Here is a 14,812-nt window from a genome sequence, read left to right as displayed (position 1 = left end):
ACAGTGACTCACTGAAGCCTCAGATGATGGTTAGCATTTTTTAGCAATACAGTACTTTTAATTAAGATATATACATTGCTTTTTTAGACATAATGTTATTGCAGAATTGATAGACTACAGTATAGTCTAAACATAACTTTAATATGCACTGGGAAACCAAAGAAAATTGTGTGACACTCTTTATTGTGCTATTTGCTTTATTGCAGTGGTCTGGAACTGAACCCACGACATCCCCGAGGTATGCCTGTACACTAAAGTCATTTATCCCTTGGAAAAGACACAAATACAGATAAAGAGAAAAAGTGTTATGAAGAAGCTATGATTTTTGAGTCAATTTGATATCAAAGAAGAATTGACTGGTAGACACTGAATCAGAAAATGAAGTATTTATACCACCTCACCATTAAGAAACATAGATTTTAATTAAATATACTTTCCTTACTAAACTAATTAAACTTCTTTTCGTATAATCTGAAATTTAGTTAAATTGTTGTAAGTACTTCTAGGTCTTAGATACAGTACTTTTACCAAAGCAGGTTTTTAAAAATTGATAGGATTTATTTTAACATATTTTTATCACTTCTATAACTTCTGAAATAGGTCTTAAAATTCAACTATTTACATGGCTATAGAATTGAAGTAACATATATTTAAATATTGTTTGCCCAATAAATGCCTTAGATAAAAAATCCAGTCAACTGCAAATTGGTTCATTACTTGGAATATGCAATTCTCCTTAGAGTTCTATATGGTTTGGTCATTTGAAGGTAATTACAAAACTGCTTTCTGCCATACGAATTGTAGCCTAATTAAACTAGCCTCTAGGCAGCAACAGTGGTGATGCTGGATAAGCAGCATTTTCTCAAATTCCCCCAATACTACTATGTTCCTCTTAACTTTGCTGATTTCATGTATTTCCTGCCAACTTCAACTTTTTCATGTTTTAATATGACTCAATACTAGAATAAAATCTTTCATGGAAAAAATTCAGCAAGATCTCCTTTGAAAAGGGTAAAAAAAAGAAATTTGTGAAGCTGGTGAAAACAACCATCAGGAATAAAAATGTATACATTTTATGAACATGGAGTAAATTTATAATTAATTACTTTCTACGTTTTGCTCAAATATAAATTAAGGAGCAAGTCAATATATTTCTAACCTCAAAGAAATGCAGATCTGTTTATCTAAAATGCAGTTGCTAATGAAAGTTATTAGAAACAGCACTTTAGATACTTCTAAGTTGTTTTTTAAACTGTAAATTAGTATTTACTTACATAAGAATAGTGTCATGATAAGTATGTGACAAACTATGGAGTTAATAATAAGGAATAACTTTAAATAACTTGTATATTTTCAGGGATCCATCATAGTTAGTGTGCAATAAAAGTTGTGGATTCATGTTAATCCATACATAATTGGTTTATTTAATACTTTTTTCATGTCTTAGGAATATATAAAAGTGCCACAAGTTCAGGTTTATATCATAGATATAATTTTGGTTGAATTTTTTAATTATGAAATATTCTAAACAAATTAAATGTAAAGACTAATGACGTACAAAGAGCCATGTCCTTCCATTCAGATTTCATAGATTATGTATTGTCATAATTCACTCAAGATGTTTTTAATGAAATAAAATATTAAGACAGTTTTAAGCAGTTTGCTATTCTTTCTTTCCATTGAGAACATCATGTTTCTGAATTTGCTCTGTTTTTGTCCAAAAGATAATTTGTGAAAACACACATAAGTATACGTGCATGTGAACACACACATACACACTAATATCATATGTATTAAAACACAGGAAAAAATAAAACACATGAAACTCAAAAAGGAAAGTAGCCCCTGAGAAAGGAAAAGGAAATGAAATTGCTGAATGCTTACTTTCTGTATCAACAAAACAACCTAGTGACATTGTTAGCATTAACCAAAATTTTAGACTTGATCGAAATTAAAAGGTGTTTATTTGGGGTTTTATAGAACTACAGTCTGGGAGCCACAGATATAAGAAGCACTTGAATTGTTTTCCGCTTTATACAAAATGGGGGAGGCCTATAAAGGCAGAAACCTCAAGGTTACAGTTAGTTATATGAGTTGTTTATCAAGAATCATAATTGGAACTGGCAAGAAGTAAGGCTGTTTGCTAAGTAAGGATTGGTTGGGGTAAGAAATTGTTGCATAGTTACAAGTGGAAACCTTGAGACCATAAGGTTACAGCTGGCAGATACTGTTCTGAATATGATTGGTGGTGTCCTTGGGGCTAGTATATATCAAAGAAAGTACAGGTTCTCAGTGGTGCAGAGATGTGTCTGACCAGATCCTCAATGGCTGTCAGACTCTATTGTGTGTGCATGAATTGTTATTACTCTCTTGTAATTTTAATTTGTCATCATTAGTTTACCCTGTCACTTGAAAGGTATTTCCTTTTCTACCCTTATCTCCTGGTGCTAATGAGAATTATGTTCCTATTACTGCCATGCATATAATATGAAATTTCCAAGTTGCTTCCAATATTGTCTTTTATGTTCTTTAGTTTCATCAATGTTTTTTTTTTTTTAATGTGGTTTTATTCTTTTTTGTGTGATATCTCTCAGGACACAGTAATTAATTCAGTTTTTCATTTAATATTTACTGAGGACTTCCTATAGGTCAAGCGCTACTCTAAGTGAAAAAGCATTCTGAATAAGCAGACTATCCCTGATTCTCACCATGTACATAGTCTAGAAGGAATAGCACTGAATAAACCAACATATCAAAATATATAAAATCTGAAATCTTAAGCGTTTCTATTAAATTTAGAAAACTTTAAAAGATTATTTTTCCGAATGTTCATCATTCTAGCATTATCTCTAGGTTTTCTTCTTCTGAATCTCCTATCAAATTCATTTTGAATCTTTTTACTCTATTATCTATATCCTCACTCTATCTTTCATATTTGTCTTCTTGCTCCACAAAGCCTACTCTGTTTTTCTTACTCTTCTTTCCTTTTTCTGCAAACTATTGTGTTTGGGTGAGGGAGAATAGGTAGGGGCAAACATTTATTATTCAAATACGTGTGAAGTTTGCAGTAGATATTATCACAACTTCTTTTTAGAAAAGTAAAAATGTCTATATTTCTGAGACTATCTACTATATTTGAATTCCCAGTGCACAGCAATGGAGCTGGAAAAACACCCATTAATGAAGTTGTTTAATTAAATGGCAATGTATAGGATGCTTGGTTAGTATATGTCATGGCATTGAAAATATCTGAATTTTAACTATCTTCTAACTCAAGAGTGGTGCTGTCTGAAAGAGAGCAACTAGTTATATGTGGCTACTTAAATTTAAATATTAATCAATTAAATGTAATAAAACCACATATTTACTTCCTCAGTCATGCTGGTCATTTCAAGTGCTCAATAACAACGTATAACTAGTGGTTATCATATTCGTGGCACTTCAGATATAGGACTTTTCCATCGCTTATTGGATAGTGCTTCTCAAGAGGAGCATTTTAACATTATCTGTTATATATGTTCTCAAGATTAGATTGACATCGTTGAAATCCATAGTTTTCACTGTGTACTGGTATATCTTAAATTATCCCTAAACTACATAAATTCGGGGGTCTTGGCATTTGAATCTTAAAAAAATAATAATAAATTAATAAGCATAGAATAGTCTAATGGGCAATCCTAGATAAACCACAGAACACATTCAATAGTCATTTGGCTCAATACTGGCAACATAGGAAAAAATGATCATGTTTGAAATGAGGAGACAAATTTGCTAAATATCAGTTTGATAATGTTTTACAAATGTCATAGCCCAGAGGAGATTATGATTAATTCTTTCTTGGTGGGGAGCAGATGACATATAATGTCTATAGTAGAATCTGAAAAATGGAGTAGCTATTTGCTACTTCTGTTTTGTGGAACAGGTAAGGAGGGAAGAAGTGCATTCAGGCGAAAGGAAGAAGCATGAACAAAGTCCAAGGGTATGTAAAGAATGACAAGTGTAGAAAATGGAAAATATTTGAGTATGGCAATTCAAAGTGTGTGCCACACATAAGCAAGTTGAAGCTGGAGAATGAAACAAAGACACACTCATGGAGAGCCTTGAATTTCTCTATGGCCCACATTAGTTACTAATAAATAATCACTAAAAACACCACAGCTACTCCTGCAGGAACATGCATGTAACAGAATAGTAGTTTATATAATAAAACTCTACCTTTTGATGTTACTCTGTATGTATCTTTTAGTACTCTGTGTAATAGCACCATATAACATTTTTATCTTCTGTTATACATTAATAGGAAAAAAAAGGTATTACAGTAAAGTGTATAACAATGTAACACTATGTAAAAGTGAATTTTAAAGACCATTAACCATTTTTTTTTTTTTTTTTTGCGGTACGCGGGCCTCTCACTGTCGTGGCCTCTCCCGCTGCGGAGCACAGGCTCCGGACGCGCAGGCTCAGCGGCCATGGCTCACGGGCCCAGCCGCTCCGCGGCATGTGGGATCTTCCCAGACTGGGGCACGAACCCATGTCCCCTGCATTGGCAGGCGGACTCTCAACCACTGCACCACTAGGGAAGCCCAACCATTTCTCTTTAAAGTGGCTTCCAGGAGTTAAATATCCTATGTTTGAAAGTGATCTCACATTATCAAATATGTCCTTCAGTTATTTTAGTCTTATTTTAACCTCATTCTTCAAAATTCCATTTAAAACTATGCTACACAATTTAACTTTATAATCACCCCCACTGTGAAAAAGATAAGTTTCTTTCCAGAGCATTCTTATGTATAAATCTTGCCTTCAAAGAAAATACTTCATTGCTGGATTTCGTTCATTTATACCGTTGGAAGTTATCCAAGATGTTAAGGACCAATCTAATAAATTGGTTTTCACAAAATTCATGGAAGTTATTATTCTCATTTGTTTGACATAAAAAAGTATCTTTCTTTGTTAATCATTAGGAGATTAATTACAGCCATGCTCAGCAAATCTGCAGCATGAAAATGAGGAAATTTAGTGTTCAAATAATAAAAAACATGTACATATCCTATGGTAATGTATGCAGAGCTTTGTAGAATTTATTATATTGCAAAGTGATTTGGGTATGTTAATTGAAATAATTTTAATTGCCTCTTACAGTTCTATTTATAAGCTTACATTTAGAATGGGGAATATTGTAAAATATTCTCTTTCTAAACACAGATGATTGAGAGATATGGACACATTTTAGATACAGCTATTTGCCAATTAAAATACATTTAGAATTAGATATAAATTTGAAGTTTTCTATCATGTATAAATAATTACTATATAAGTATATGGAAATTTTCCCATTTTATAAAAAAAGAAACCTATAAATTTTATGTTCTAGGTGACACTGCATTTTACAATGTACAATGACTACTTTTCTAAATTGAAAACTACATTTCCTAAATGTTCATTCTTAAAAGATAAAATTGTTCAATTTTTTATTGTTCATGTTAGGCCTCTGGTGGTTTTGAAGTAATATAAGGGAAAAGAAAGAAATCTCTGATTTAAAGATGCAAGATCTAAACAAAGTCTGAATTGCATAAGTCACTTGGGGAGACACCAGAGAAAAACAACTTTTTGCATGCATGCCACCCTTTCCAAGGCCCTTATCAGGTCACCAAGGCTTATGGACTTCTCTGCAAGATCTCAAGTTTCCTCTTTATTTTTCTCCATCTCATGTGCTCACAACCTTGAACTTCTTAGGGCACTTTCTAACAACTTACAATGACAATGACTAATATTTATGTGTCAGAATATTTTACTAATTAACTCTTTTTATCCTTGCCACAAACTCCAAAATGGAAAATACTATTTTCATTTTTGCAATAATACAACTGAAGAACGAAAATTAACTAAATTTTCTATAGTCATAGAGCTAGTAAGGAGAACCAGGTTATGAAGATAGACCATTAGGCTCTAGTCACCTCTACCTCTTTCCTTTTATAAACCAGAAGCACTAGAATGAGGTAATTTTCTCACATTCCATAACATATACAATGTAGGTAAGCCAAACCAGACAGACATAGCACCTCAGCTCTTAAGGAAAAACATATTTATTTGAGTAGTAGTGTGGAGGAAAATAAAGCAGAGTCTATTTCCTTTAGGGAAAGATACTGTTACATTTTCAGTATTCATAAAATAAATGCAAAGGCAGCAGTGGGGCAAGGGATGGCAAATGGGGTTGGTGGACAGGTCTTAGCCAAACTATAAGCTTCATCACCACTGTTGTAAATCCTTTCAAACAGTAAGCCTGCTAAACACAGTTTCATCATAAGCCTCCTAACATCCCCAAGGCACTTAGTCATACTTCTAAGTAGATAGCTGCTTCTAACTTCCTTTTATAAAAATATTCTGGAGTTACCACTGTGTGGATGACAATATATATATATATATATATATATATATATATATATATATGTAGTGACTTAGAAGAAAGAAAGAGAAAAAGAAAGAGAGAGAGAGAAAGAAAGAAAGGAAGAAGGAAAGAAAAAGAAAAAAGGGAGGAAGGGAAGAAGGAAGGAAGGAAGAGGAAAGGAAAGGAAAGGAAAGGAAAAGAGGAGAGGAGAGGAGAGGGGAGGGGAGGGGAGGGGAGGGGAGGGGAGGGGAGGAGAGGAGAGGAGAGGAGGTGGGAGGAGGGGAGAGGAAAGGAAAACAACTGGATTAGGCAACTCCAAGTTGCTGGTCTGGGGTGAGAAAAGAAGAGAGAAGTAGAAACTCATCTCATTGTATCATGTGATCACCGAATAGATAATTGTAAAGATTCAGTCACCAAAGATGTGGACAAGTGTCAGAAATTTTGTTATGTCTTTTCTCCTAACCCAATATCAAGTCTTCAAGTTCAGGTGCTTCATTAAAACAACAGACACAACACATTTAGTTCTCTATCATTTTGAGTTTTGAAAATTAGTATTACCAAATCATTTCAATGTACAGATGGTCCCAACTTACGATGGTTCAACTTTTTGACAGTGAAAAAGTAAAACATTCATTAGAAACTGTACTTCAAATTTTGAATTTTGATTGTTTTCCTGGACTAGTGATATGTGGTAAGATATGCTCTCATGATGTTGGGCAGCAGCAGGGAGCCGCAACTCCCGTCAGCCATGCGATCACAAGGGTAAACAAACAATGCACTTACAACCATTCTGTATCCATGCAGCCATTCTGTTTTTCATTTTCAGTACAGTACTCAAAAAACTACATGAGATAGTCAACACTTTATTATCAAATGGGTTTTGTGTTAGATGATTTTGCCAAACTGTAGGCTAATGTAAGTGTGTAAGTGTTCTGAGCACGTTAAACGTAGGCTAGGCTAAGCTATGATGTTTGATAAGTTAGATGTATTAAATGCGTTTTCAATTTGTGATATTTTCAACTTATGATGTGTTTATCAGGACATAACCCCACTGTGAGTCAAGGAAGATCTGTATTCAAAAATAGAAGGAAGAGTGACTCATCACTCAGCTTTAACAATCATCATTACATGGCCAATGGTGTTTCAGTATACCCCCTTACTCCTGCATTATTTCAAACGTTTCAAAGAAACATTCTATTTTCAGATGGGGGGAGGGACCTGTAATGGTTTTCTACACACTGTATCAGGAAAAACAAAGGATAGTTATCCATGAGAGATGGGAAGCAAACAAGTTGAGCCCTATGAATGTCCCAGCTGACTGCCTTGAGAGAGATACCAGACTGTGGAACAAGAGAAAGAACCTCAGTAAATACTAATAGATCCAGTCGTGGGAGGATAGAGTTCAGAATCCAGGGAAACAAAGGTAGATAGGCATCAAACAGGAAAAAAAAGCACAGAGATTTTGGAGAATTTTCCACAAGTATTCAGCAGAATAATGAATGGTACACATGAGAAAATTATCCAAGATTGGGAAAACACCACTCAAAAGATAAGAGTGCCTGGCACATATGCAGTACGGGGAATAATTCATGTTCCAACAAGCCATATTGAAAAATTTTTATGAGTAATTGAGTAGAGTCCTTAGAAGCATCTTTTGAGGGGCATAATTAACACTATACTAAACACAGCTTTGTTTACCCCCTAACAAATATTAATAACTGGTCTGAACACCAGAACAAATTTCAGAAATGTTTATGTGAGTAAAAATATTCAGCATCCAAAAATGTAAAATTCACAATTATCTTGCTTCTGATTAAAAAGTACCAGAGATGCAAAAAACAGGAATTTTACAACTCAAGGACGAGAGACATCAATCAATCAAAACTGATCTAGAGGTAACAGAGGTGTTAGAACTAGCAGGTAAGAATACTAAAACAGCTTTTACAAGTATATGTCATTTGTTTGTTAGTAGAGATATGTATGACAAAAAAGAAGGACCCAAATCAAACTTTGAAAGATGATAAAATATAGAGAAGATAATTTAGGTGATACAGACTTTATTTAACACTCAATAAATGGACATTTTCAATTCAAATAACTGCAAAATGAGGCAGAAGGCAAGAAGCCTTCAGGATAAAGGATAAAGAGTAAAGAACAAAGAAGAAACAAATAGAAAATATCTGGCTGGGGCCACATAAAAACCTTGTTTGGGATCAGAAGGTCCAGAGTTGGCTTGATGTTTGGGAATTTGCTGACTGCATATACTGTATTTCTGGTGAAACGGAACCTTTACAGGGACATGAACATTATCTAAGTTTTGGTTTGTTGAACTGGCACCCCAGACAGGAATGGTGCCATCTTGGGCCTAGAAATTTATTTCAACAGAGATGAGAAGCAAAATAAATGAGCTGAAGAACACACCATATAGGATTAATAACAGATATTTTGGAAGATTAGTGAACTTGAAAACAGTAATAAAAATTACTAATTTTTTTTAAATGTAAGAAATTAGAAAATTTAAAAGGACATATTGAGATGTGGGACAAACTGAAGGAAAATGAAGCATGTGTAATTAGTTTCTGAAGGAGGGAGTAGAGCAGAAATACATTGAAAAAGGTGAACCTGAAAACTTTCTGTATTTGAGATAGGTATAAATACACAGATCCAAGACTGCAACGACCCCCAAGCACAAGACACATAAAGAAAACTACAAAAAGGCACATTGTAATTAAATTGTCCAAAACTAGTGATAAAGGGAAAATCTTAATAGAACTCTTGCACAATGACATGTTACGTGTGGAGGAACAAAGATACAATTCATAGAAGATTTCTCAATGGTAATAATGTATGTGAGAAGACAGTGGAACAGCATCATAAAGTACAAAAAAAAAAATCTGCCAACCCAGAATTCTGTATCTACAGAATATATCTTTAAAAATAAAAAAGTAATAGACTATTGAGATATACTAAAGCTGAAAGAATTCATCTTCAGCAGACCTGAAATACAAAAATTATAAAAGTATGTCCTTCAGGAAGAAGAAATTATGGATGTGTATGAATAAACAAAGAACACTGGAACTGTCAGCTGTGTGGATAATTATACAATAATGCTTTCTCTTTATTAAATCTCATTGCAAGACATTCAACTTGAAACAAAAAAATATATGTTTTTGTAAATTAAAATATGTAAAAGTAACTATAAGATAAAGGCCCAGAAGGGAAAAAAAAGAAAGTAGGCTATTGTAAAGTTTTTATACATTATGTGACATGGTATAATGTCACAGTAGATTGTGATAAGTCAAAGATGTATTCTGTATACCTGAATGCAACCACTCACATAGCAAATAGTTGTAATAATAAAACTCCCCCAAATGAAATAACAAAAATATACTTAGTTAATAAAAGAAGCCAAAGAAGAAAAAGAAAGAGAAACAAAAAATTGATAGAAAAATTAATAGGACCATGACAGAAGTAAGCATGACTAGATCAATCAAGTATAAATAGTATAAACACCTGATTAGAAAGTAGGAGTTTTCAAACTGGATTTAAGAAAATTTAAGAAAAAAGACTCAACTATATGACGCCTTAAAGAAAGGGACTGAAAATAAAGACACAAATAGATTATAAATAAAAGGATGGAGAAAGTTACTCAAGGCTAACAATAATCAAGAGGAGGATAGAGTGGCTGTATTAATGTCAGAAAAAAAATAGATTTAAGAGGAAAGAACCCTTAAAAGATTAATGAGTCAATTTATAAAAAGGTGTAACAATCCTAAAGTTTTATTCAACTAATAATAAAAATATATGAAGTAACTATGTGCAAAGTAATCTAAAACACTTTTAAATTGCCATACATCAAAGAAGAGATAAAGGAGTTTGAAAATAATTTGAATTGAATGAAAATGAAAACAAAATATATCTAAATTTTGAGGTGCTGCTGTATTAGTACTTACTGAGAAATATGTAGAACTAAATGCCTTTATTAGGAAAAAAAAAAGGTCTCAGATGAATGACCTCATTTTCCAATGTAATAAAATAAAATAACAACAAATTAAACACAAACTAGGTGTAAGAAAAGAAATAATGAAGATAAAAGTAAAAATCAACTAAATTAAAAAAGAAGAAAAAAATAGATAAAAACATAGACTAAATGGAACCAAAATCTGGTTCCCTGAGATAGTCATTAAATTAATAAAATTAATACCATGAGATGATAGCTTAATGTATTATTACCCATCAGAGAAAAAAATATTTGCTTTTTTAATATTAGGCATCATCAATATCTTATTCCAAAGTTGTATTAATGTGAAATTCACAAACAAGATCACCAAGCTGATTATTAATGGAACCAGTTTAAAGAGAGGTTTCCTGTACCTAGACTAGTGTTCACTCAACTTATCCATGATGTGAACAGTTTTCATTATAAATCAAAGGGACATTTAAATGGCTTAATATAAAACAAGAAACAAAAAGAAAATAAAAATATAATTTTCATTAACATGTTGTCATAATCACCAAACAAAATTTTCCTATATTTTCATTCAGTTGTACTATATTTAATTTATAAATACATAGTGAGGTAGCAGGAAAACAAGAAAAAAAGCATACGTTTGCTTTTAATTTTTAAGTATAAATGAGATGCCAAAATAAAAATTTTACTTTCACTGCAACATTCTAATGGGATGAGAGTATAAGTTGTATTTCCTTAAAAGCATTATGTGTTTTTAATATGTGTATGTGTGTACAAAGAGGATTTTTTTAGGGTGATAACACTATCTTATATGATACTATAATGGTAGATAACACTACGAGGTTGTTAAAACTTATAGAACTATAAAGCACAGAAAATGAAAATAAATGTATACAAATTTAAAAATATATTTAAGAGTTTGGAAATCCCAGGATAGAATTCATAATGTGACAATAAAATTTAACAGTTTTTAAATGTATAAAACAAACTCATCTATGAGGGTTCTGTGGGGAAGGGAGGTGCTGCTATAAGTAACTTTGGATATGAGTGGGAAAGCAGCTGCACATAAGAGCTGTACTTTAGTTGATAGTTGTTTCTATGAGTATATGGGTTAATAATTCAGAACTCACTATACATGTATACTGGAACTGAAAAATTAGTAAATGGACGTCTCATGATTGGAAGCAAGATTTCTCACTCTTGTAGACAAGCAAGTGGAGAAGGCAATAACTATCCAAGCAGCAGTATTTTAGAGTTGGGGAGGTAAGAATGAATTTATGTTATCTTAATATAGATATAGATGCATGAATATAGAAATAATTATAAATAGGTATATATGCACAGATTGGTATACCTCATATATTTTGTTGCTCTGTCAACTGAGAGTGCCTGGAAGCAAAGACACCTCAATAGTAATGAGCACACACAGAACCCTGATCTTGGTTCCTAATACCATTATTCAGTAAAAGGAATCAGGGCTCCTTGGAGAAATGGCTTATTCTTAGAGTAGAAGAAGAAATATACAAGACAAGCTTGAAGCATCTTGTATTGCCAGAAAGTAAAGAAGTGCTCAAAAACAAGCAAGCAAATAAACAAACAAACTATCTCCTAAATGGGGTATGTTAAGGGGAGACAGGAGCAAAGAGAAACAATGGCCAATGACCAAACCTGAAAATAAATATAAGCAACAAAATAAATAAAGTAGTATTGGATTTTAATCCTTACTATGAAGACAGTATCTATAAGTCTATACTCATATAAATAAATGATTGAATAAATAAGTAAATCAGGGAGAATGAGCAAATCTCCTGTGCTGAAGAATTAAAGTAATTTAAGTAGATCCTTCTTCAAGGAGGTGGAGCATAACTCCACACTCCTCCTATCTGAGCTGTGCACAGTGACTTTCTTCCAAAGATTATACTATGAAAAGGAGAAAAAATAACTTCATAGTGGGGAAACATTAAAAAGTTTTTCAGGAGAATTATATGTGTTGTGTTTTAGATAACAATTTTGGTAATATTTACTGGAGAGAAGAAAAACATGGAGGCCAAAAGATGGATTTGAAAGCTATGCATTGAACAGGTAAGAGATGGTAGTATTTCTCAAACTACTAGGGGTAAAGATAAGAACTATGCAGTTCTCTTTGTGGTTCATTCTCAGTCATATTTCTGTGGTCTTAAAATTATTTCAAGTTTTTTTTTTAATCTTACAGTAGATGAAAGATAATAAATATAAGTGACTTCTGTTAACTGAATAGCAAATAATTATGATGGGTCCTTAATTGACTATTAATAGCACACACACACACTTATACATACTCCATTTGAGCAGTACTAGATATCATGATAAAGGCAAGCCCATTTACTTATATTGCTTTTGCTAATCTATGTCAAATTTGTTGAATAGCTATTAAAAATAAAATACTTTATTTGGAGTCGCCTTGCTTTCTTTCATGATCATTATGTTAAAAGTCCCATCACGTACATTCTGTAACAGATCAAGCAAAGTAATAATCAAATAAGGTCATATACTTACTGATAATTGTAGTGTATTGGCTTTCACCTGGGCTTGATCATAAAATTAAAGTGAACTGGATTGTATCTTTACTGAGAATTACGTATTTTTAACACATTCTAACAGTTAAGTTTGAAATATCAGCTAATTTGTAGTCTAACTCTTGTATTATCTTTAAATATCAATTTTTATTTGCTGTATTTAATTATATTTAATAGTTTGCTTTTTATACATTTCTAGATCAATTTTTATGCTGTTACTTATAAAACTATGTATTTGCCTGATGTAGATGCATAATTATCTCATTTAAATTATGTCTACTCTGAACGAATGTGATAATCCAAATCAACTTGTTTCACCATTTCAGCACTTATTTAAATTTGTCAAGTGGCACATATTCCATTAATTCAGAGACACACTCTGTCAATTTGATTGCCTATCTTGTTGGTACAGCTGCTTGTTTTCATAATCCAGTTGCATACTAGGGTATTTGAGTCTGTAGTTACACCACCAATCTTGTTTATTTGCTGATGATTCTCTGCTTTAATAATTGAAGTCGTTAGTATGAAAATGTGTGTTTCACAAGCACTGTGATCTGTTGGCCAAACTGTGTGTTGGTACGCTAATTAATATAATCAATATTAAAGTGTTTTAGTGAAAAATGTGGTGCTGTAGTATGACATATCAGTATTATGGCATATTTTATAATGTAAATACATGAACCAGAAGAAAATATATACCATTCAATATATGTTGAGATACATCCCTTATTAAAATAGAAATTTTTAGTCAAGGCAATTGTTTCTCATTACTTCTTTTTTATATCTACGAATTCAGTGCAAAGGAACATTTGCAGTGGCAGTCTAAGCATACAGTGATTCCATGGTAGTTTAACACATATTTTCCTTTTTATTCTTTCTACACTGCCATGCTCAGCAATATCATCCTGTCTTCAAGCATGTCACCTCACGTTCATATGTGATGTAACCACTGCTCTTCCAGGCACTGTAGGCTTGTTCCAGGCAGAGTGAAAATTGGAAATGGAAGGGAAGCAGGAAAGGGTAGCATCTGTTTTAGAGAAATAAGTTTTCCTGCAAATCCTTAGTTTTCATCTCTGGCAAGAACAACGCCACATACTTGCCACTAACTGCAATGGAGGCTGCAGAGCATGTGAATTTTCTTTTAATTGTCTTTATATTTTAGAATAGGTTTAGATTTACGGAAAAGTTAACAAGATTGTACGGTGAACTTTCATAAACCCACTCACACAGTTTCCCCTATTATTAACACCTTACATTAGTATGGTGAACTTATTACTATTAATGAATCAGTATTAAAACCAATATTTATTAAAAACTAAATCAAATATTAAATCAGATTATTCAGTCTGTTTAATGTCTTTTTCTATTCTAGGACACTGTTTTAAATTTGGTTATCATGTCTCATGCTCCTCTTAGCTGTGACAATTTCTCAGAATCCTTGTTTTTTTATTAACCTTGAAAATTTTGGAGAGTACATAGGTCAAGTATTCTGAAGGACGTCCCTCTAATGAAATTTGTCTATTTCCCCCCCCACATTTAGAGTGCCTTTATGTTTTTTCAGGACAAAGACCAAAGAGGTAAAGTGTAATCTTCATCAATTATATCATAAATACATACTACCAATAGGAATTTATCGCTGCTGATATTGACCTTGATCACCTGACTGAGGGAATGTTTATCAGTCTTCTCCACTGTAAATTTACTCTTTTTTCCTAATATCCATGCTGTACTCTTTAGAAGAAAGTTCCACCCTGAAATATCTACACAAATTTGGAATTTTCCCACAAGAATGATTCAGGGTTTTTTTCTCTTCCACTTATTATTTATTCAGTAATTTATTTATAATCAGCATGGACTCATGGATATTTATTTTATATTTTGAGTAATAAAACAATGCTA

This window comes from Aethalodelphis obliquidens, unplaced genomic scaffold (genome assembly GCF_003676395.1).
Source record: "Aethalodelphis obliquidens isolate GAN/ISIS:26980383/991018 unplaced genomic scaffold, ASM367639v1 scaffold15, whole genome shotgun sequence".
In the NCBI taxonomy this organism is placed as follows: Eukaryota; Metazoa; Chordata; class Mammalia; order Artiodactyla; family Delphinidae; genus Aethalodelphis; species Aethalodelphis obliquidens.
Note: the sequence above shows the minus strand (reverse complement) of the source record.